This window comes from Trematomus bernacchii, unplaced genomic scaffold (genome assembly GCF_902827165.1).
Source record: "Trematomus bernacchii unplaced genomic scaffold, fTreBer1.1, whole genome shotgun sequence".
NCBI classification, from domain to species: domain Eukaryota; kingdom Metazoa; phylum Chordata; class Actinopteri; order Perciformes; family Nototheniidae; genus Trematomus; species Trematomus bernacchii.
Genome location: NW_022987659.1, coordinates 226,960 through 249,406, shown reverse-complemented (window position 1 = coordinate 249,406; position 22,447 = coordinate 226,960).

Below are 22,447 nucleotides of genomic sequence, written 5' to 3'. Positions count from 1 at the left end.
TAGATACTAATATGACTACAAAATGAAACAATAATTTTGATCCTGGCTTTATCCAAAGTTCAGATTTCGGTTCCTGAAATGTGTTAAAATATGCGCATATTTCATGAGATAATGGTTCATTTGCATATTTAAACATGCTATTTCAGAAAACTTGTAATACAAAAAACAATTGCCTTATTGTAAGTAATTAACTGGAGAAATGTTTAGCTGATATCTTTAAGTTAAAAAAATTACCCTATTCACCTGGGGTGTCTCGCCTTAATGTAAATAATAATGGACCAAGAGTAGAGCCCTGTGGCACTCCATAACTGATGGTACGAATGACAAGTAGGGGCAGACAATACCTCGTATTACTTTGGGAACCATGCAAGGTCGTCCCTGGCCAACACAAAGTTATATGATGAGGCCCTCTGTGTCGCGAGCGTCGACGGGGGGGTGGGGGTGCTAGTGGAGCCTCGCAGGGGCGAAATTGTACCGCGCTTACAATAATTGCACCGCATAAGCGCATAAAGGTGCGCTCAGTTGAGGCTCCCTCCGCAAGATGTGGCCCCCTCCGCGAGGTGAGGCCCCCTCTGCGAGGTGAGGTCCCACGCAGTCTGCGTGATCTGTGTGTAGGGAGGGGCGGCCCTGGAACCATGCAAATATTAAATAGTATCATCTGCATAGAAACACATGTTTTGGTACTGTTTTGGAAGAATTGAATTTATGTTAAATGTAAATAGTAAAGGACCAAGAGTAGAGCCCTGTGGAACTACATTACTGATTGAAACGGCGTATTCATCACTCTTATTAACAGTTACATTTACCGTGTTAGCATGCTTGTATTTGCTTATTGACATTAAATAATGTGGCATTTCTAATCATTCAAGATGCAAAAGTCCAGCTAACTGTCTAAGTTTTATAATTGTTTTAATGTGGAAGCTTTAATTTATCCTACTTTGCAATTATTACTGGAGTGACTGTTTAAAACAGACAGGATTTGATTTGAATACTCACCTTTTGTTGAACTCAATCAAATGTTGATCTCATTGGACTGATTGAATAACACATTTTTAACACACCAATTGCATGTTCAGATGTAGATTTTTCTTCCCTTTAATTTTACATTTTGGAAATTAATTTTAGTGTTTGAGATGTTTAAGATTGTTCCCTCATGTCTGCACTAACCCGTTCTAGTATATTGTATCTCCTATTATAAGTAAATGTGGTTTAACAATGTAGGACCTCTGTATTTCAAAGAATAAATGTCTTAATAACCTATTCTGTGTGTTTTATTGTGTTTTTGTTGTATAATCTCTTTACATTTCATGCTCGAACTAGCTGATGATAATCGGTGTGATATTCAAATAATGCTGCTGCTCTCCCTGCAATCCGACCTCTCAGGGATACATCTGCCTGTTTAAATCTACCGTAAAAAGTATCATTAAATACGAACTGCATTAAAAAAACAAAGGCATGCTCTCATCTGTGTTTCATACACCTTGATCACGGATATATTTTTAAATATATCTGGATCAGATCCCAGTCAGCAGTCAGAGAGTTTGGAGACGCAGGAGAAAGACGATCCCAAAGAAAATCTACTGAGGTGGGTGATCTTTAAAAATCAAACAAATTGGTTGGATATGAAGTTACTTACAGATACCTGTTAAGCCCGAGAGACCCCAGTACCGGGGCACTGCCGCAACATCTTGCAGGAAACAGTGTCTGAGGGCATGTTCATTTAATAAAACTATGAATGTTTTATATCCATGTAACGGGAAGAAACTCATCTCACTGATCATTTTTTTTTTTTTTCAAAAGAAAACCCACAATGCCTGAGCCTCTGAATTAGCAACGAGCGAAAAATGCTAACACCTTACTGCACGGAAAATCACTCACAAAACCTTATTATTTATCTTTTCACCACATCCAACGCATCGATTCACATTGCGAGGTGACACAGAATCTATTGACACTGACATTGCCACTGAATTATACGTATTTGCGACGTTATAAGCAAAAACGGACATCAAAACAGGTGACGCTAGGTAGCTAAAAATGCTAACATTTTTACCTTGACTCTGTAGTCTCTCCAAAGTGGTCTTCAATGGCATTAAAACAAAAAAAACGCTGCTGAAGTTAATCCATAGGTTAATCGAATGTGTCTGTGTCCCTTTGAAATGATTTCTGATAATCCATAAGCATTAAAACTGCTTTTCCGTTTCCAGATGTCAAAGCTAGAGATAGGTTCACTCTGATTGAAAATTACATGCGCGAAGCCCCCACCTTTTCTCTTCACAACGTGTGTGTGGGGGACTCCCCCTTCGATTCTATTGGCTGGTGTCAACCATCAAAATTGAGCAAGGGGGGCCAGAGATATGGAAAATCAACCAAATGACCCCAGAAGTGGTTTCTTTTGGCTAAATCTCTCTAAAAAGGTCAAATGTCACTTGTTTTGCATCAATCTTGATACAGGGTACTTATTATATGTTGTACTTTGGATTCCTAAAGCTTTTAGTCTACTAACCCATCATCCAAGGGTGGTTTTCACTATAAGTAAAAAAGAATTTTTGGATGGACAATATAATTTACAGTTTTTTACTATGTAAAATCTGAATTTTCTTTAAAATAAAAAACATCTATATTGATTCTGACTTTTCTACATCCAACTCACAGGTTTATCATTACTTTGAGAAAAAAGATTATTAATTTAACCCTTTTAGAAGGGAAGATATGGTCATTTGTTCTGGGAATGTCATTTTCGAGCCTGAGACCTGAAAAACAGGCTCAGGGCTTAACAGGTTAAGAGATTTATATTTAGTTGTTTATGTGTATTAACTGTTTTATAAACGGATTATTTGGAGTTAACTTCATTTCCAGGTTTATTTTGTTTATTTGATGTTGTTTATAATCGTACATTACTTGTGATTATCTTAAGAACTTCCTCATGGGTCTTTTTAAGATTTACTAATAAATAGCTTTCGTTAATTCAGCCTCTGTTTCTCAAAAGTGTGTTCAGAGTAGCTGAGTACCTGCTGCTTTCAAAGACAAAACTGTCTGATTGAAAAGATTGAATATATATAAACGCAAGATTTAGGATAGACCTTGTACACATGAATGCTTATGCAATGGGTGCCCTTAAAGATAGATCACCTGTGGTGGTAGCGCATCAATTGGTCTCTCTGGTTAAGATGAATTACATCGGGTTTCGCTCGTCACTTCCTTCTTGCAGCTCAATAGATTCTGCACCCAAAAGCCTGTGCAACAAAACAATAGAGGAATTCACTGAAAACACTGACGTCCACTTCGGATGTCAATATGTTCCAACCAATTTTATACCGTGGTAAAACACAAAACTATAAATCCCATGTACTTCCACAGGTCAGGTTAAACAGGTCAACATTCTCTCTCTATTATCTATTATATTGCTAAAACATCCAGTAACTATGCAAATACTAACAAATTATATTTGAATGTATCATTATAACTTTTTAGTTTACCTTAGAATAATACTCATTTACTGAATAGTATAAAACCTCTGTTCACTAACAATTTACAGCTAATTATAACAAGTTCGGCTGATAACAACACAGGTTTGCTGTTCACAAAGTAGAGCTTTAATGTAAAAAGGGTGTGCATAAAAGGAGTAACGTTAAATGGAAATGGTTCATTTCTACACAAACAAACTTTAACATACGAAACTCAACAGCAAGAGATGCTAAAACAATATCACAGGTGATCTCTTTGAAAACCATATTTTCTGTTTTCTGGAAGATTTTAACATGTTGTCTCTCTCTCCTCAACACCCCCTTCCCTTTTATTGTCTCTCCCTTTCCTATGCAGGCCTCCATGTATACAAACATGTCAGACAACTCCTCGGACTTTGATGATCTCCCGCTTCTTCCCCTCACCACCTCCTCCTCTGCTTTTCAATTCCTATACCAATGTTTTAGGTTCAAAATGAGCATCTACATCTTCTCTGCTGTCACCATATTGTACACCCTCCTCCTAATCCCATTGGTCGTCCTCGTCGTGTACCTGGGATACCAAAAGTCTACGAAGCAGCGCTCAAGTTCTACAGCTACAAGTCACTCTGACCACCTCACGTATCACTCCATCTTCATGCAGCTGGTTGAATTACTGGGGCTTGCCTTCTTTTTCATTGGCGGCTTCATACATCTCCTGGTGATGTGCCTGGTTGGGTTCACATTTGTGATTATCCCCTATCTCGGACAGGGTTTGTTTCATCTGCTCACCTATGTGGAGCGCTACCTGGCTGTTGTTCATCCCGTCACTTACCTGGGACTGAGGCAGGAGGGCGGAGTCAGGATCAGGAACATCAGCATTGGATGTGTTTGGGTACTGAGCTTCGGATGGACGTTTTTATGGCACCTAGGCAGCTATGATTTCAATGAAAACTTAATGTTTTGCACTGCGGTTTTACTCTTAATTGTCGTTTCATTTTGCAGCATTTCAGTTCTCCGCATTCTCAAACGTCCAGGTCCGGGGGAAGTGGGCGGGACCAGGGAGCGGGTTGACCAATCAAAGCAGAGGGCTTTCCAGACCGTCATGGCTATAACCGGAGCTATATTATTGAGGTGTAGGGGAGGTCTGATCGGCAGTGCAATGACTAGTTCAACAGAACTGAGCCTCAGTAATGTGTGAGTTGTTTCAATGTCTTCATTCTGGTTCGGTCTGCCCAGCAGTCTGGTGTTACCTCTGCTGTTTCTGCACCGGGCAGGAAAATTACAATGCTGCAAACAAAACCCTGAATCAGGATGAGTGAAAAAGTTCACGTGAACATAAAATACTGGAAACTCAAATCACTATTAGCTGCTAAATGTAACGTGTTAACATGCCAATATTAGTTGTTTCGCACATATTGAGACAAATGTGATACTATTCCAGATGAAAGTCAAGCTAAATATCAATATTGTTGATTGATAAGTTAACGATTACTACATTGTTAGCACCGATTGTATCTTTAGCGGCTGATTGTTTTTACATTTTCAAAATTCATTTTAGTGTTTGTGATGTTTAAGATATTTAACTTTTGTTTTCACAAACCAGTTCTCATATAATGGATCTTATATTATAAGTTAATGTTGTATAATCATATTATGGTATAACAATATGTGTAATCACTTTATTTTAAAGAAAGAATAAATGTCTTAATGATTTACTCTGTGTGTTCTGTTGTGTTTTTGCTGTGTCAGATCTATAGAAATGACAAACAGATGATTATTGGAATGGTATTCAAATAATGCTGCTGTTGTCTCTGCAGTCTGGCCTCCCGGTAACACGATAATGCGAGAAATCATTTGCCTGTTTTAATCTACCGTAAAAAGGTATTATTGAGTATGCATGAAAAACACAGTCCTGCTCTCACCTGTGCTTCACACACCTTGATGACAGATGTGAATTTCAATATATTTGGATCAGATCGCAGTTAACAGCAGTCAGAGAGTTTGGAGACGCTGAAGAAGGACGATCAGAAGAAGCTCTGCTGAGGTAGGTGATCTTTAAAAACAAATAATATATATAAATATAGTGGTTACTTTCAGATATTTTGAGATGATATTAAGTTATTTGTGTGTATTCACTTTGGAGTAGACTGTTGATAATGTTAAAGCTGATGAATTGAGATTAACTTTATTTCCAAGGAGATTTAGTTTTTTTTATTTTGATTATAACTGGTTTGCTGCTTGTTTGCACCCGTACTTTAATGTTCTCACACATTAAGATCCATAGTCAGTCTTTTTTATAAACAAATATGTTGGGAAATCATTATCATTGTTAAATGTTTGATTTGAGGTGGCATATCGTCCTCCCCCCAAGTTCATCCAATGGGAAGCTAGGGTGGTTTAATTGGCAGTATGATCCCAGGGTCTGCTCTGAATTGTCACAAATTTAAAAGGTTTGCGAGGGAAATGGAAATCTTTCTTACGACGTTTAATTGGCGAGCCAGCCAGCATGGGGCAACAAAAGTAATTGGCATTGAGTGAGAACCAAAGTAACAGTTTTTTGTGATATCTTTAATATTAACACAAAAACCCTAAACCATACCCAACACAGAACTAAGAAAACAGTTACATAGTCACGTTTTACCAATCAGTGCGTCTCCAACACAGGTAATCTCTCCATGTTGTTGTTTCTGCAAGATTAACAGAAGGTAACATTTTGTCTCTCTCTCCTCAACACCCCCTTCCCTTGTTATTCGTTATTCCTCTCTTTCTTCATCCCAGGCCTCCATTTACACAACTATGTCTGTCAACTCTTCTTACTTTGATGATCCCCTCGATTCTCCCTCACCCGACTCCCCAAACAACTCCTCTTCTCACTTTATAAACCCATGTTTTAGGTTCAGAACGAGTGTCTACGTCCTCTCTGCTGCCACCATATTATACACCCTCCTCCTACTCCCATTCCTCATCCTCGTCGTGTACCTGGGATACTAAAAGTCGAGGAAAGCACGCTCCAGTTCCACGGCTACAAGTCACTCTGACCACTTCACCTATCACTCCATCTTCATGCAGCTGAATGAACTACTGGGGCTTGCCCTCTACTTCTTTAGCACATATTTCAATCACCTGGTGATGTCGGTTGTTGGGATTTCACTTTTGAATGTCAGCTCTGTTGGACAGGCTCTGTTTCACCTGCTCACCTGTGTGGAGCGCTACCTGGCTGTTGTTCACCCAATCACCTACCTGGGGCTGAGGCAGGGGGGCGGGGTCAGGATCAGAAACATCAGCATTGGATGTGTCTGGTTATTTTCTGTCGGATATATGTGTGCATATTCTCGCGGCATCAATGAGTTCCATTTAATCATGAATTACTGCATGATGGGTTTCTTCTTAATTGTACTCTTTTCTGCAGCATTTCTGTTCTTTATGTTCTCAAGCGTCCAGGGCCGGGGGAGGGGGGCGGGACCAGGGAGCGGGTGGACCAATCAAAGCAGAGGGCTTTCTACACCATCATGGCCATAATGGGAGTGCTGTTGTTGAGGTTTGGGGGAGGTCTGATCGGCAGTGCAATCCGTGGTTCACCAGAACTGAGCCCCAGTACTGTGTGTCTTGTTTCAATGTCTTCATTCTGGTTCGTTCTGCCCAGCAGTTTGATTTTACCTCTGCTGTTTCTACACAGGGCGGGAAAACTACAATGCTGTAGACAAAACATTGAATCAGGGTGAGTGAAGGATCATGGTTTCAAATGTTAAAGATTGGAAAGCCAGAGAGATGGATAGATGTAGAGAACGCCATGTTATTGGACTCATCTCTGTTTAAATTAGTGTATGATTAAAAATAAATATCTAGAAAACATTGTAAACGGCACATTTTCAGTGGGACCTCAGATTTATAAAAAAGTGTCATCTGCATAAAAATGTATGTTTTAGCATTGAATTTGAAAAAATGACGTCATTTATATTTAATGTAAATAATAAAGGACCAAGAGTAGAGCCCTGTGGCACTCCATAACTGATGGTACGAATGACAAGTGAAGACACATCATTTGGGAACCATGGAAATATTAAATAGTATCATCTGCATACAAACAGATGTTTTAGAACTTTTTTGGAAGAATTTAATTTGCTTAAATTTAATTGCTTACACTAATTGCGCCGCATAAGTGCATAAAGGTGCACTCAGTTGAGGCTCCCTCTGCAAGATGAGGCACACTCCGCGAGGTGAGGCCCCCTCTGCGAGGTGAGGTCCCATGCAGTCTGCGTGATCTGCGTGTAGGGAGGGGCAGCCCTGGAACCATGAAAATATTAAATAGTATCATCTGCATAGAAACACATGTTTTGGTACTGTTTTGGAAGAATTGAATTGATGTTAAATGTAAATAGTAAAGGACCAAGTGTAGAGCCCTGTGGAACTACATTACTAATTGAAACGGCGTATTCATCACTCTTATTACCAGTTGCATTTACCGTGTTAGCATGCTTGTATTTGCTTATTCACATTAAATAATGTGGCATTTGTAATCATCAAGATACAAAAGTCAAGCTAAATGTCTAAGTTTTATAATTGTTTTAATGTGGAAGCTTTAATTTATCCTACTTTGCAATTATTACTGCAGTGACTGTTGTGAAAATATCTCAATGTGATTAAAACAGACAGGATTTGATTTGAATACTTACCTTTTTGTTGAATTAGATCAAATGTTGATCTCATTGGACTGATTGAATAACACATTGTTAACACACCAATTGCATGTTCAGATGTTGATTTCTTTCCCTTATATTTTACATTTTGGAAATTAATTTTAGTGTTTAAGATGTTTAAGATTGTTCTCTTATGTGTGCACTAACCCGTTCTAGTATATTGTATCTCATATTATAAGTAAATGTGGTTTAACAATGTAGGACTTCTGTATTTCAAAGAATACATGTCTTAATAACCTATTCTGTGTGTTTCATTGTGTTTTTGTTGTATAAGCTCTTTACATTTCATGCTCGAACTAGCTGATGATAATCGGTGTGATATTCAAATAATGCTGCTGCTCTCCCTGCAGTCTGACCTCTCAGGGATACATTTGCCTGTTTAAATCTACCGTAAAAAGTATCATTAAATACAAACTGCATTAAAAAAACAAAGGCCTGCTCTCACCTGTGTTTCATACACCTTGATCACGGATATATTTAAATATATCTGGATCAGATCCCAGTCAGCAGTCAGAGAGTTTGGAGACGCAGGAGAAAGACGATCCCAAAGAAAATCTACTGAGGTGGGTGATCTTTAAAGGGCCCATGTCATGGCCATTTCCACTGATCATAATTCCATTGTTGAGGTATACTAAAATAGATTTATACTGTGCAATTTTCCAAACTCACATTGGTTTTGCATACAGCATCTCTGTAAAGTATGTGTATTCAGCAGTATTCACTCTCTCCACTAAACAACTCGTTGGAGCTCTTGCCCCCCCCCCTCCCTGTGAGCCTAGTGTGCTCCGATTGGTCAGCTCGGCCACTCTGTTCTGATTAGTCAACCACCAGAGAGGCTCCGCCCATGTCTAACAGTGCTTTTTTCGGCTCGCTCTCAGCGGAACATCAGTCTTATAATGGCGTCGGTACAGCCGTATATTTTATACGCTAACTAACCGAACTGTACCTACAACTGTTGTTATAGAAGAGTAAGTTATTTTTACCTGTAATAAACTACTACTGTTTGATGAGAAATCAAATCATGGTTTGCTATATATGAATGATATGTTATAGGAGCAAATCATTCAGGGAAGAAAGGAGAGGCCTACTAAGTATTTCCATCAAACTTTATTTTTAGAAATGTACAAAATGAACATGCGTAAATATACATATATACACTGTATATCAGTGATTCTCAAATGGGGGTACGCGGACCCCTATGGGTACGTTGGGGTACTGCAGGGGGTACGTGAGGTAAAAAAAAAAAAACGTTAATTAAAAAAATACCATGCATGATTACAAATATAATCTACTTCAATAAGTTAAATAGAAAACACAATGTTATATAAAATATTCCTAGAACCACCTCATATAAACATGTCAAATGTGTGTATTGTATTTTATAGTTTTTCATAATATATCATTTTGTTCATTGGTTTGTTAAACTTCAATTGAAAATATCCTTAGTTTGTTGTAATTCATGCATGAAGGAGTTAATAAATCACACTCTGATGGAACATCACTATATTGTAATTATTTAGGCTTTTTCTATCACAAATGTTCGGGGTTGGCTGAGAAAATGTTTCAAAGGGGGTACATCACTGAAAAAGGTTTGAGAAGCACTGCTGTATATCATCCATTCCTCCCCTTATAGGCGTTTTCGGCATCTTGCCTATCGCAGCTTTGTAAGCGGCTGCCGGGGCTTTTTAGGACGAGGCATCAGAGTGGGTCATCCCGTGTGTGTGTTGTCCGCCAGATACGCCAGGAGTTTCCTGATCTGGCTGGATGAAATCAAATGCAAATCACAAAATATTAGAGAAACTTAGTTTTTTTAGATTTGTTAGTAGTAGTTGTGGTAGGAGTGTGTATCTATCTAATCTATCTATCTAATCAACACAGTTAGCTTGCCAGCTAATATGCTAACCTACGTTTGCTAGTTGTTCAGTGTAATATGCCAATCTACTATGAACAACAGCTAGTCTAGGCCAGCGCCATATAGATAGATCTCTCTATATGGCGCTGGTCTAGGCTAGCAAGAACATGTTTACAATTGCAATCTTATACGGGTAGTCTGCTACGTTCGGTCATTCATTGTAGCTGGCATGAAAACAATGTTTTCCCTAGCATGTCTAGCTCTCGGTAGCCTAGTGGTTTAGCTATGTAGCATACACGCTATGAACGGTAGCTTGGTAGCATACACGCCAGGAACGCCAACTATAATGTACTGACCGTACGGTAAATCACCCGGAGTATACTGTCTATGAGTATTTCGTGTGTGAATGCAGACATTCTCCTGCTATGAGATACATGTATGTAAGCCCTTACGCATAGAAAATATATTTCCCCATATATTAACTGTCAATATATTGCATTATTTTGTTTTCTGATTTACTGGTTAATTGAAAATATTTAATAAAGGAAATCTTGCTGTTGGCTATACCAACTGATACTGATTAATAATCAACATGCAAAACATATTTATTCATATCTACAAAATATATTGAAGATATATAGAATAATATATTGTGTTAATATATTACAATATATTGATATATAGAATAATATATTGTGTTAATATATTGCAATATATGGGATAATACATCAGTAATTGCCGCTTTCCATATATTGAGTAATATATGTAAATATATATAATATATTGGTTGTGTATATATGTGAACATACATTTACTATATATTAACATTTATATGGGGACATGTATGTACTCTATATTCAGATGTATATGGGGACATGTATGTAGTATATATTCACAATTATATGGGGACATGTACTATATATATATTCACAATTATATGGGGACATGTATGTACTATATATTCACAATTATATGGGGACATGTACTATATATGTTCACAAATATATGGGGACATGTATGTACTATATATTCAGATTTATATGGGGACATGTATGTAGTATATATTCACAATTATATGGGGACATGTACTATATATATATTCACAATTATATGGGGACATGCATGTACTATATATTCACAATTATATGGGGACATGTACTATATATGTTCACAAATATATGGGGACATGTATGTACTATATATTCAGATTTATATGGGGACATGTATGTAGTATATATTCACAATTATATGGGGACATGTATGCGCTATATATTCACAATTATATGGGGACATGTATGCACTATATATTCAGATTTATAAAAGACGTACATATATTCTGAACATGAGTGCAATATATGTTCACAATGAGGAGAAATGCATGTTCTGATAAAAAAAATCTTTCATTTCATTTCAAACCTTTATTTATGCAGGTGAATCCCATTGAGATCATTGATCTCTTTTTCAAGGGTGACCTGCTGCAAGTAGGTTCCACATGAATACATATAAACATAATAGAAAAACAAAAAGGACATCATACAGCATATTTACAGTGACTACAGTTTACATAGCTAGTAACATTTACAGGTTCCAACAGTTTCCGATTGGATAGCATCTATCCTTGCTTTAAAAACATTTAGTGGAACCAAATTGCTCAGACTGTTCCAAGTTAGCGGAGCTGCGCATCTAAAAGCCATCTTCCCTAAGACAGTCCTAGCAGTTGGCACATTTAATAAAACCACAGCATTCGATCTCAGGCAGTAGCCACTTACAATTCGCCGTGAGATCAGGGAGCAGATGTAGGATGGAAGTTTCCCTAACATGGCTTTGTATATAAAAATGTACCAGTGACTGAGCCTCCGTACAGTTAGCGAAGGCAAACCTGCCCTTGCATACAGGGTACAGTGATGGGTTAATACTTTACAGTTTGTCACAAATCTCAGTGCACTGTAGCTGTTTGAGGACCAAGATCTTCTTCTTCGAGTCCGTAGCAATCTCAAATGTCGTTCTGCCAGTATCGGGCACAGGCCACAGCTGATGGGGTAGGTTCTGCCAGGTCTTCTGGACTGCACCGGGCGGCATCGGCACATTCCAGTAAGTGGGACATTGTCTGCACTGATCCACAGCTGCACGTGTCTTCTGTGGTGTAGTTACACACTTTCATCAGTGCTTTGCACCTCCCCTGTTCCACACGCAGTCTATTGAGTGACTTCCAGGTTGTCCAGCCAAGGTCGTGGCCACTAGCAAGGCTTTCCGTTGGTGTGATTCCTCTGTCCAGCCATTCAAGAGCTTGTGTGTCATGTCTTTGCCATTCATCTTCCCAGATGTTGGTCCTTGCTGCTTGTTTGGTTGTCTGGAGGGGCAAGACTGTCTGCACAAAACTGGCTCTGGATCGGAGCCTGCGTGGGGGTGCTACATGGCCATGCAAGGGGTGTCTGATGTCTGTCTCCTGTGTTCTCCGTTCATCTTGAGCGATACCCAGTCGTCTGATGTGTGGGGGAGAGATGCCGGCTAGTGCATAGAGGCACGGGACAGGTGTTGTCTTAACGCATCCCGTGATGATGCGGCAGGTGTCATTCAAGGCTGTGTCGACCAGTTTGGTGTGACGTGATCGGCTCCAGCTTGAGCAGGCATACTCTGCTGTAGAGAAACACAGGGCCATGGCAGTTGCACGGATTGTTGGTGGATCTGCGCCCCACTTGGAGTTCACTAGTTTGCGCAGGATGTTGTTGCGGGTGTTGATCTTGGCTTTGGTGTTCTCCAGGTGTTTGTTGAAGGAGAGTGTCCTATCCAGTGTAACACCAAGATACATGGGATGCGTATGGTTGGACAGTTTGTGGCCATCCCAGGTGACGCTCAGTTCTTTTTTTTCTTTTTTTTTTTTTTAGCATCTCGGTTCCTCAGGTGGAAGCTGCATAGTTGGGTTTTTGATGGGTTGGGTTTCAGGTGGTTGTTATTGTAGTAGCTTGACATTTCTTGGAGGGCACTTTCAAGGACAGGCTCAATCTTCTGGAGGTCTACTTGTTGGGTGGTGATGCAGAGGTCGTCTGCGTAGATGAAACGCTGGCATTCTGGGGGTAATGGCTGGTCGTTTGTGTATATGTTGAAAAGGAGGGGGGCCAGTACGCTACCTTGTGGGAGGCCGTTCTTTTGGGCTTTCCACTTGCTCCTCTGGTCATTTAACTGGACGTAGAAGCGCCTGTTGTTGAGGCGGCTTTTGATGACTTGACACAGATTCAGTTCACCAGTCATGTCCAGTAGTTTCCTGACCATTGTACGGTGTTGGACAGTGTCATAGGCAGCAGAAAGATCTATGAATGCTGCTCCAGTTATTTGTTTTCCTTCAAACCCATCCTCAATGTGTTGGGTGAGGTTGAGTAGCTGTCCAGCACAGGAGCGGCCAGGACGGAAACCAGCTTGGTCTTTAGTCAGCTTGGTGTCTATGAGTGGCATGAGGCGTTGGAGTAGCAGCCTCTCGTAGAGTTTGTAAGTGATGCAGAGGAGGGAAATGGGTCGGTAGCTCTTTGGGGATGATGGGTCTTTGCCGGGTTTGGGGATTGCAACCACTTTGGCCTTTCTCCAGACAGGAGGGATGGTTTTTGTGCCATACATGTGTTCAGCATCTCCAGGAGCCAGGTCTTTCCGTTAGGTCCCAGGTGCTGTATCATTTCTGCCAGTATGTCATCAATCCCTGCTGCTTTTCCGGGTTTCAGATTACCCATTGCAGTTTCGAGTTCTTCTATGTCGAAGGGTTTGGTGAGAGGGCTGGCTGGTTGTGGTTGGTCTGATACCACTGTGCGATGGTGTTCTCCTGTGGGTTGGCGGCGGTGTTGGTTACGGCCGTTGGCCACCAGCTGTGATGCAACCGAGTTTGCTCTGACCGTTGTGATTATGGGTGGTGTGGTGTGGTCTTCGCCAAGACGGCGGATTGTAGCCCATGCCTTCCTGCTGTTATTTGTCATATTGGTGTTCTCTATCATTTCCTTCCAGACTTTCCTTCGTTCTTCCCCAACTTCACTGATCAGGGTCTCTCCAAGTTCCATGGTGGTAGAGGAGAAAGGGTCCTTATTATATTCCTCATAGTAGGCTTTCAGCAGGTCGCTGGATGTTTCTGATAACCCAGGAATATACTGTGTCTGGCATCCCCTGGGTATGTGATGTCTGGCTGACCTTTTTAATAAGTCTGTGAAGTTGGAGTAGTTATTGGGAAATGGTGGTATGTTAGATATGGAATGCTCTATCTCCTGTTGGAATGACAACCAGTCGGCTTTCCGTAGGTTGAACCTCCTGCGGAATGGGACGGTGGTTGCTTGGAGAGCGGATCTAACGGTGATGGCAATTGGCCGGTGCTGGGTATGGGGGATAGGGTCCAGGACTTCCTTCTCAGTTCTGGATGCAATGTCACTGCTTACGCATGCAAGGTCTGGGTTGTATCCTCGTTTCCATCTGGCGCTGTGGAAGGATTTGGGTAGTTTAGCGTTATGGATTAGGGTCAGGTGCTTGGACTCAAGCCAGGTCTCAACTTCATCTCCATCTTGGTTGTTGTTCTCATAGCCCCATGATGTACTGTGGGCATTGAAGTCGCCGATGCTGATATGGAATCTCCTCTTGCATCTTTCTGGTAGTTCTGTGTACAGAAAAGGGGTTGCGGGTGGTTTGTAGACTGATGTGACAGAGACATTTGGGAGGGCAACTGTGATGGTTTCCATGTTTCCTTCCGTAGTGTGGGTCCAGACTTCCTCAATCTTGAGGTTTGGTCTGCTGAAAACAGCTGATCCATACTGTCTGTGTCGGGTCTCAGCGACCAGTTTCATTCCAGGGATGGTAGGTTGGTGTTGTGCAGGGCCGATGTGGGTTTCCTGCATGCAGAGTATGTCATAGCGATTGGCCATCGTTGCCAGTATCTCTGCCTTGCATCCGGAGAAACCTTCGATGTTGATTGAGACGATTGACAGTGCGGGTCCAGAGAGGGGCAGGTATCTGTGACGCTGTCGAGATCCGGCAGGCATCTTCATCATTTGATTGCGTAGGTAAGTATACAGAGATTGGCCTACTGGCAGTATCAGATTATATCCTCTTGGATGTATATCTCATTCAACCAGCGTTTCCCAGGCTGCACCACGGGGAGGTTTCTGTATGTGCAGTCCAGGACCAAGATAATAAAACACTTCGTACACAAGGAGTATAAAACTAGTTTCTACATTTTAAAGTTACATAACGTTTCACAATTCTTAAGTAATAGCCACGGATAGGTCTACATACTACATTACCCATAAGCCTCAGCTGAATCATATTCTAGCAAAACCAAATGGATTAAAATCTCTACTCATACCTCAAAAAATGAAAACATGATATGACATTTCTGTTGGTTTCATGTAAACAAGTTTTTTATATGCAACAACAAATAAACTGTGCATAAAAACAGATAAATAGGGAAAATATACTTTTACTACAACATGCGGTAACTACTCCATAAAAGGTTAAAATCTAAAATCTATGAAATCTTTGAATCTCAATCTGCCTCAGTGTTTGCAGCCTGGTAGTTTCCCCGCTCTCTGTAGAAACAGCAGAGGTAACACCAGACTGCTGGGCACAGTGAACCAGTATGCAGACCACATCATTAATTTGAAATCACATTTAGCCAGCAATGTTGAATTATAAAAGGAGCTTATAACCAGGATGCTCAATAACCTCGAAGACAAAGCAGCCGTTATGGCCATCATGGTGTGAAGAGCCCTCTGCTTTGATTGGTCAACCCGCTCCCTTTTCCCGCCCCCTTCCCCCGGCCCTGGGCGAATCAGAACAAAGAGAACTGAAATGCTGCAGAAAAAGGCGACAATCAATGAGATGGCAAAAAACATTAATGCAATAACCAATTGGAAAAAAGGAATAGATTGGAAACTTGCTGCAAAGAAGCAAATACACCAAACACACCCAATGCTGATGTTTCTGATCCTGACCCCGCCCCCCTGCCTCAGCCTCAGGTAGATGACGGGGTGAACAACAGCCAGGTAGCGCTCCACACAGGTGAGCACGTGAAACAGAGTCTGTCCAGGTGAGATGGCAGAAAATACATATGTCCCCACCTGTAACTGGATCATGTGTGTAGAGGCTGTGACAGTAGAAGGTACTCCCCACAACTCCGATTAACTCCAGGATGACCATGTGAAAGGTGAAGACGTCGGTGTGGCTCATTGTTGCTGCAGAGCCTCGTTTCCTCCATCGTTGGAAGCCAATGTAGAGGACGAGGATGAAGAGAGGGACGAGGAGGATGTAGACGATGTAGAGTGCTGTGAAGACGAACGTTTCGTCTTGGCAATCAAGAAGATGGACGGAGGAATTGGCGGAGGAATTGGCGGAGGAATTGGCCGACATGTCCATTTGTTTGGAGGACTTTACTGAGAAAGAAGAATAATGAAAGTTAATGAAACACATTTCAGCATTCTCCCATTTACAAAGAGGGGTTCAGAGTGTTGCCCATGGAAACTTTACCATGTTCTATTAAAGAGCAACTGTACCAAATATAGCTTGAACATGACCCCTTAGAAGAAAATGTGGGCCGCCCAATCAGCCTTGGTTGTAAATGTAAACGATGGATGAAATGACTCAAGGTATTCCATAAAGAGCATGCCTTATTGACTGAGAAGGCCAAAATATGTTGTACTTCCTACACCGTCATTTAACGTAATGGTGATTAAGTCTAACCCTTATGAAACAAAAATATATTGTAATATATTGGTAAATATAATACAATATATTGGATCATACATTTCCATATATGGGAAAGTAGTCCTTATATTTTTAAATATATTGCAATATATGCATGGACCATGTATGGCTATATATTGATACATATAAAAAATATATATTGCAATGAAAACAAAAACTGCACTATACATTTATATGTAATAGTTTTATTGAAACACTCATTTATCTTTCATGAGTTTACATAAAATTGAACAGATATTCATAAACAGTTATCTCACTTCGTTTTGTATAGTTACCCACTTTATATATGAACATATGTTTGATGGTAGCCTACATATAAAAAAAGTACAAATTGTCCATTGAATGATGGAAAATAATATACAGTTTATAAATATATATAGACACACACATATATGCACGCATATATATATGCATATATGCACGCATATATATATTCATATATGCGTGCATATATGCACGCATATATATATTCATATATATATATATATATATAAATATATATATATGCATATATGCACGCATATATATATGAATATATGCACGCATATATATCTATGCATATATTACGGCCGACCGGCTATTTGGAGTGGAACGCAGCCCATCCACGGCAGACAGCCCAAACAGTATTCGAATGTGCCACTTCCGGCTGATTTCGGGGAGCCCCCCCCCCTCTCCAGCAATAGATTGATCTGATTGGCAGATTCAAATCTGCGTTGCTGCCTCTGTCTGTTGATTCTGTCGCTGAGTGTCAAAGAGAAAGCATTCATCAGGTGCTTCGAAACGGAAAATTAAAAAGAAACGAGAGGAAAATACAGCACCAGAGTCAGGTATGTGTGTGAGCATTTAAAACTATTTTAAATTGAAATAATTCTGCATGTACACTATAAGTAGTCTAGTTGCTTAATCCGTATGTCCCGTCTCTCGGCACTACACCAGCTACATTAGCTAACGTTAGTTAAATTAGCTATGTTAGTTCCCTCGTGTATGAGTGTATAACCGGTCCGCAGCTTTGTGAACATTCAATTTAGAAGATTTTCGATTTTACAGTCAACTGAAGTCGACCCAAAACAGCCAAAAATAGCGGACCTTTAGATCGCTAACATTTTAGCATAAGTCAATGGAGTTTAACATAGCGAAAACTAGCCCCACGGCTAACGGACATTTTCTGACTGGTGACGACGATGAGCTAGTTAAGTAATGTAACCACAGTTAGTCTATGTCTTGTAAATTCCCCTTGTTCTCCTTGATCTGCATTATATCGTTCGTGTTTTAGTCAGGCACATTTAGGGACAGCTAAAGTAGTTCAGCTACGGGTCTTCGAGCTGGTTACACATGTGCGTTCAGGACATTATTGCGCATCGTCACATGCATAATTACCATCGTCACAGAGAGAATGCGTTCGTGAAGAATGTGAGCATATATGCAGATCTTTAGTGTTGGTAATGTTATAAGATTGTATGCATAGTGTCCTGCTCAGTCAGTGTGTTAATGAGTCTATTGATGTCCCGTTTTTAGCTGCTATGTTGTTCAGGAATTGAGCTAATGCTAGCTAGTTAGCTAAGTTAAGCTATGATAGTGTGTGGATGAGATGCTAACTTAGCTTTTATTAGCCGTGTGTTTGCAACGTGTCTAATGTGTTTTAGCAACAATTAGTATTGCTGTTGCTTATTATTAATAACCATCGTCTGGTTAGTTATTGTAATTTGAACCTTATTTCTATTTCTGTGTATTTCGCAGAAACCATTCATTCATTCTCTACTCTACGTTAGGCTATGTGTTGTGGACTAATGCATTCAAGTTAGTTCACATTTTAGTTGTTATTGCCCCTGCTGACAATTGTGTGGATAATATGTAGCCTACAGTCAATGGCATTTCACATTTTGCTCTCCAGTGTATGTTATTTTAATGTTGACCCATAATACTATATATCTATATATTTTACAGGAGCATTGTTGAAATTCATAGGTCGAACTAAGCCTGCAGAACCACAAGTCAAGAGGACAGAGGAGCCAGATAGCAGTGGTGACTGAGACAGAATAAATAAGGAGAGAGGGCCCATGCAGAGAGGCAGACATCAGTAGTGAGGAATCAGACCCAAAATATACGAGGACAGAGGAGCCAGATCGCAGTGGTAAGGAACGCACTGTCATTTAATTTCACTGTCATTTTACTTTTCACATATCACTTTATTCACTATTCAGCTTAGTTATCCTTGCCATGAAGGATTGAATGGATGAATGTTCTATATTATTTTAATGACAGATTGAACCACAGCAATATTGTTTTAGAGATTTTATATGTTTAACTGCTATGCCTGTCATCTCTGCTCTGTGTCATTGTGTTGTCTCCTGGGTTCTGTAGTGCCCGGAGTCTGTCTTTTTATTTTTTTCCTCCCAAACCCCATCCCCTCAGGACGCCTTTTGCCTCCTGTCAGGTCATCATTGTAATAAGAATTTGTTCTTAATTGATTTTCCTGGCTAAATAAAGGTTCTACTACTATTTATTCAGTTATTTTATTACTGGTACTGCTAATTGCATTATGCGTATTGTTGTATATTGTATATACGTATGTATTTACTACTACTACTTACAAAATCGAGGGTTGTAGCTTTGTGTCAGTACATATTTCAGGGTTTTTCTATGCCTTTGTTCATCTAAATTCTAATACTCATAGGCGACTACCACTCCTGCCGATGCCGATTTCGAGGCCCAGTTCTCCCTTCCCACCACCCCAGGCTCATTGTGCTAGGTAAAACTCTCATTCAATAAAAGTAGTCTTTTAAAGGTGGGGTAGGTAATTTTGGAGAAACCAGCTCGAGTGCGCTAGAATTTGAAAATACACAGCCGGAAAAAATCTGCCACTTCCTCACAGAGCCCCTCCTCCAACACACACGAACGCGCACATGACCAATGAGGGCACGAGATAAGTTTGTGCACAGATGGAAGGCTGACAGGCAGGTAGGCCATCCAGTCATTTCAGCCGGGCCGGCTAAAATGATTGGATGTGCTTTTTACAGTACCACGGCTTCCACAGATGATATTTTTTTATGGATTTTTTGTCAAAGCACTTCAGATATTCATTGCTATCGGGATATTAAGAGCATTCCATGGAATATAACACAAAGTGTATCTCGAGCCGGTCTCTCAAACTTACCTACCCCACCTTTAAAGATGAATGCAATTACATTTAAAAAAGTTTTAAACAGAACTGTTGCAGATGCAGATGCTTGGTCCAAATTCCATAAAATATACCAACCAGTAGCGCCACACTCAGACGAAAATGTACAAAGCCTATTCTTCCACTATTTGTATTCCCACATTATTCACCAAGCCAGCCCATGCTTTAATATAGATATTATGGATATTGTTATAATTCCTGCTGTCTTTTGTGAACTTCTAATTATTTGTAATTGTTCTGTTCCACAGATGCTGTAGTAAACCACCATCCAGGGACCAAGACATCAGATATAAGAACATCCATTAACACAAGAATTTGTGAGTAAAGGCACGAAAAAAACAAGATTGACGATCAAATAGGGTACAAGACTGTTTTTTTGGCCCTGTTCCGGACCTTGTTTTAATGAGTGATCAGCTCATGTTTAAAGTTGTCACCAGGTGAAACAAAAAACAAGATTGTTAAATAGGATAACAAACTGCTCTTTTTGGCCCTGTATGAAATAACAATGCATCATTTATTAACTATACCTATACAAAATGTAATACATTTTCCCTTCATTATGTAATAACAACTCCTTTTGTAATAATTTGCCCATTATGTAGTAAACAAGTTCAATGCAAATATGTAATACATGTCGCCACATTTTGAAATATATTATTACATATTGCTGTGGTTATTACAAAATGAGTTGCAAACAATAACATTACAACTGTTTATTTATTTATTCAACCATGAATCATCCTTACTCATAATTTAAAAATACTTCAGTAGAATATCTTTCATTGGCCAAAACTAGATCAAGTGTTACCATATTCATTAGCCAACATGTATATCAACATCAATTTTGGGATATATTTACAGTTTGGTTATGGTTACATAATGAATATTACAGTTTTTTAAAAGGGCAACTCACGCATTTTGTAATAACCATTGCAAAATGTAATAATTTATTACAAAATGCAGGGACATTTATTTTATATTGCGTTCAGGCTGTTACAGAATGCAGCAGATTATTACAAAATGTGGGTTTTATTACATAATTACATAAAAATGTTCTTGAGTCATGACATAATGTGTTGTTTATAGGCCTTTTTCTTTTATTCGTTCCTTGTCCTTCTTTTAATGAGTATTTTGATAACTGTTACACATTGATAGATCTTCTGTTATCTTTCTTACAGTGCAGACGCTTTTCTGCTTGCTCTTGCCTCTGCTTAGTTTTTATGCTGATTTTCCTATTCTTATTCTCTGAAAACTTCGAGCAGCGGCTCCTGGACATTAACTTATCACTGGGACAGTTATTCATCGTAAATAGACGGAGGGTTTCAGCCATATTTCAACATTTTTACGACGACCTCAGTCTTACAGTAGCGTGGCCTAGCAACAGCTAAAGCCTGGTAGGCTACTGCATGCTATTTAGCTTAAGCTAGTTGGTAGCAAAATGCCTCCGTTCTCTACAGATGACTTCCACAAACTTCAACAGAAGATGGCTGTGTTGGAAATGAAAATGCAACGGTTGGAAGTTAACGTGGAAGTGAATGGACTATGTTGTGGGAATAACACCACTTTACCAGTGTTGCAAGATAATGGAAAAGGGTATGCTAACTCACAGCTAGTTAGCAGCTACAAGGTTTCCAAGGAACAGGAGGGCTGTGTACTGGGTAATAAATCTACAAGTGGTAGTCCTCCCTGGAACTCTCTGGGTGCTAAGCCTAAGAGTAAATCATTTCCATGGGATTTGGGAGGACGAATAACAGGCAGAGCCCAGCGCTCTGAAATCTGTGATGCGACCGGCTGGCCTGCATTGTTATCACCCAGGAAGAGTGCCCCTTCAACCCCTATTCATACTAGGAAACAGCCGTGGACAGCTGCTAAAGGGAGAACTACAAACAATCCTCCTAAACCACCAAGTGTGCCAATCCAGAACAGATACGCTCCACTGACCGAGAACCGGAGATCTCTTTCTGATGACCTGGATAACCCGTCCTCTTCACACAGCAGGGTAAGGACCAATAGCTACTCCAAAAGTAAAAGGCTAGAGGGAAAGCTAACGGCTGGGCCTGAAACTCTGATTGTGGGTGATTCTGCTGTAAGAGATGTAAAAGGTCTGTGTAGTAAGAACAACACCAAAGTACTCTGTTTCCCCAAGGATATGGTCTCCGACTTGGCTGAGAAGATCCTGCATATTGGGGCTGAACATCCGACTGTGAAGAATGTGGTACTACATATTGGAACAAATGATGTTGTGAAACAACAGTCAGAAGCGCTGAAAGAAGACTTTAAATGTCTGTTGGAAACTGTCAGCTCTCTAAATGCGGAGGTGTTCATCAGTGGCCCTCTACCGCCAGTCAGAAGAGGAGTGGAGAGATTCAGCAGACTGTTTGCATTGAACATGTGGCTTTCAGCTGCCTGCACTGACCATTCTGTCCATTTTATTGACAATTTTAACTTTTTCTGGGATCGCAGACATCTTTTTAAGGCAGATGGAGTTTGCCTGAACAAGTCAGGAGTGAAATTGTTTATCTCTAACATATTCAACTGCCTGCGTCAG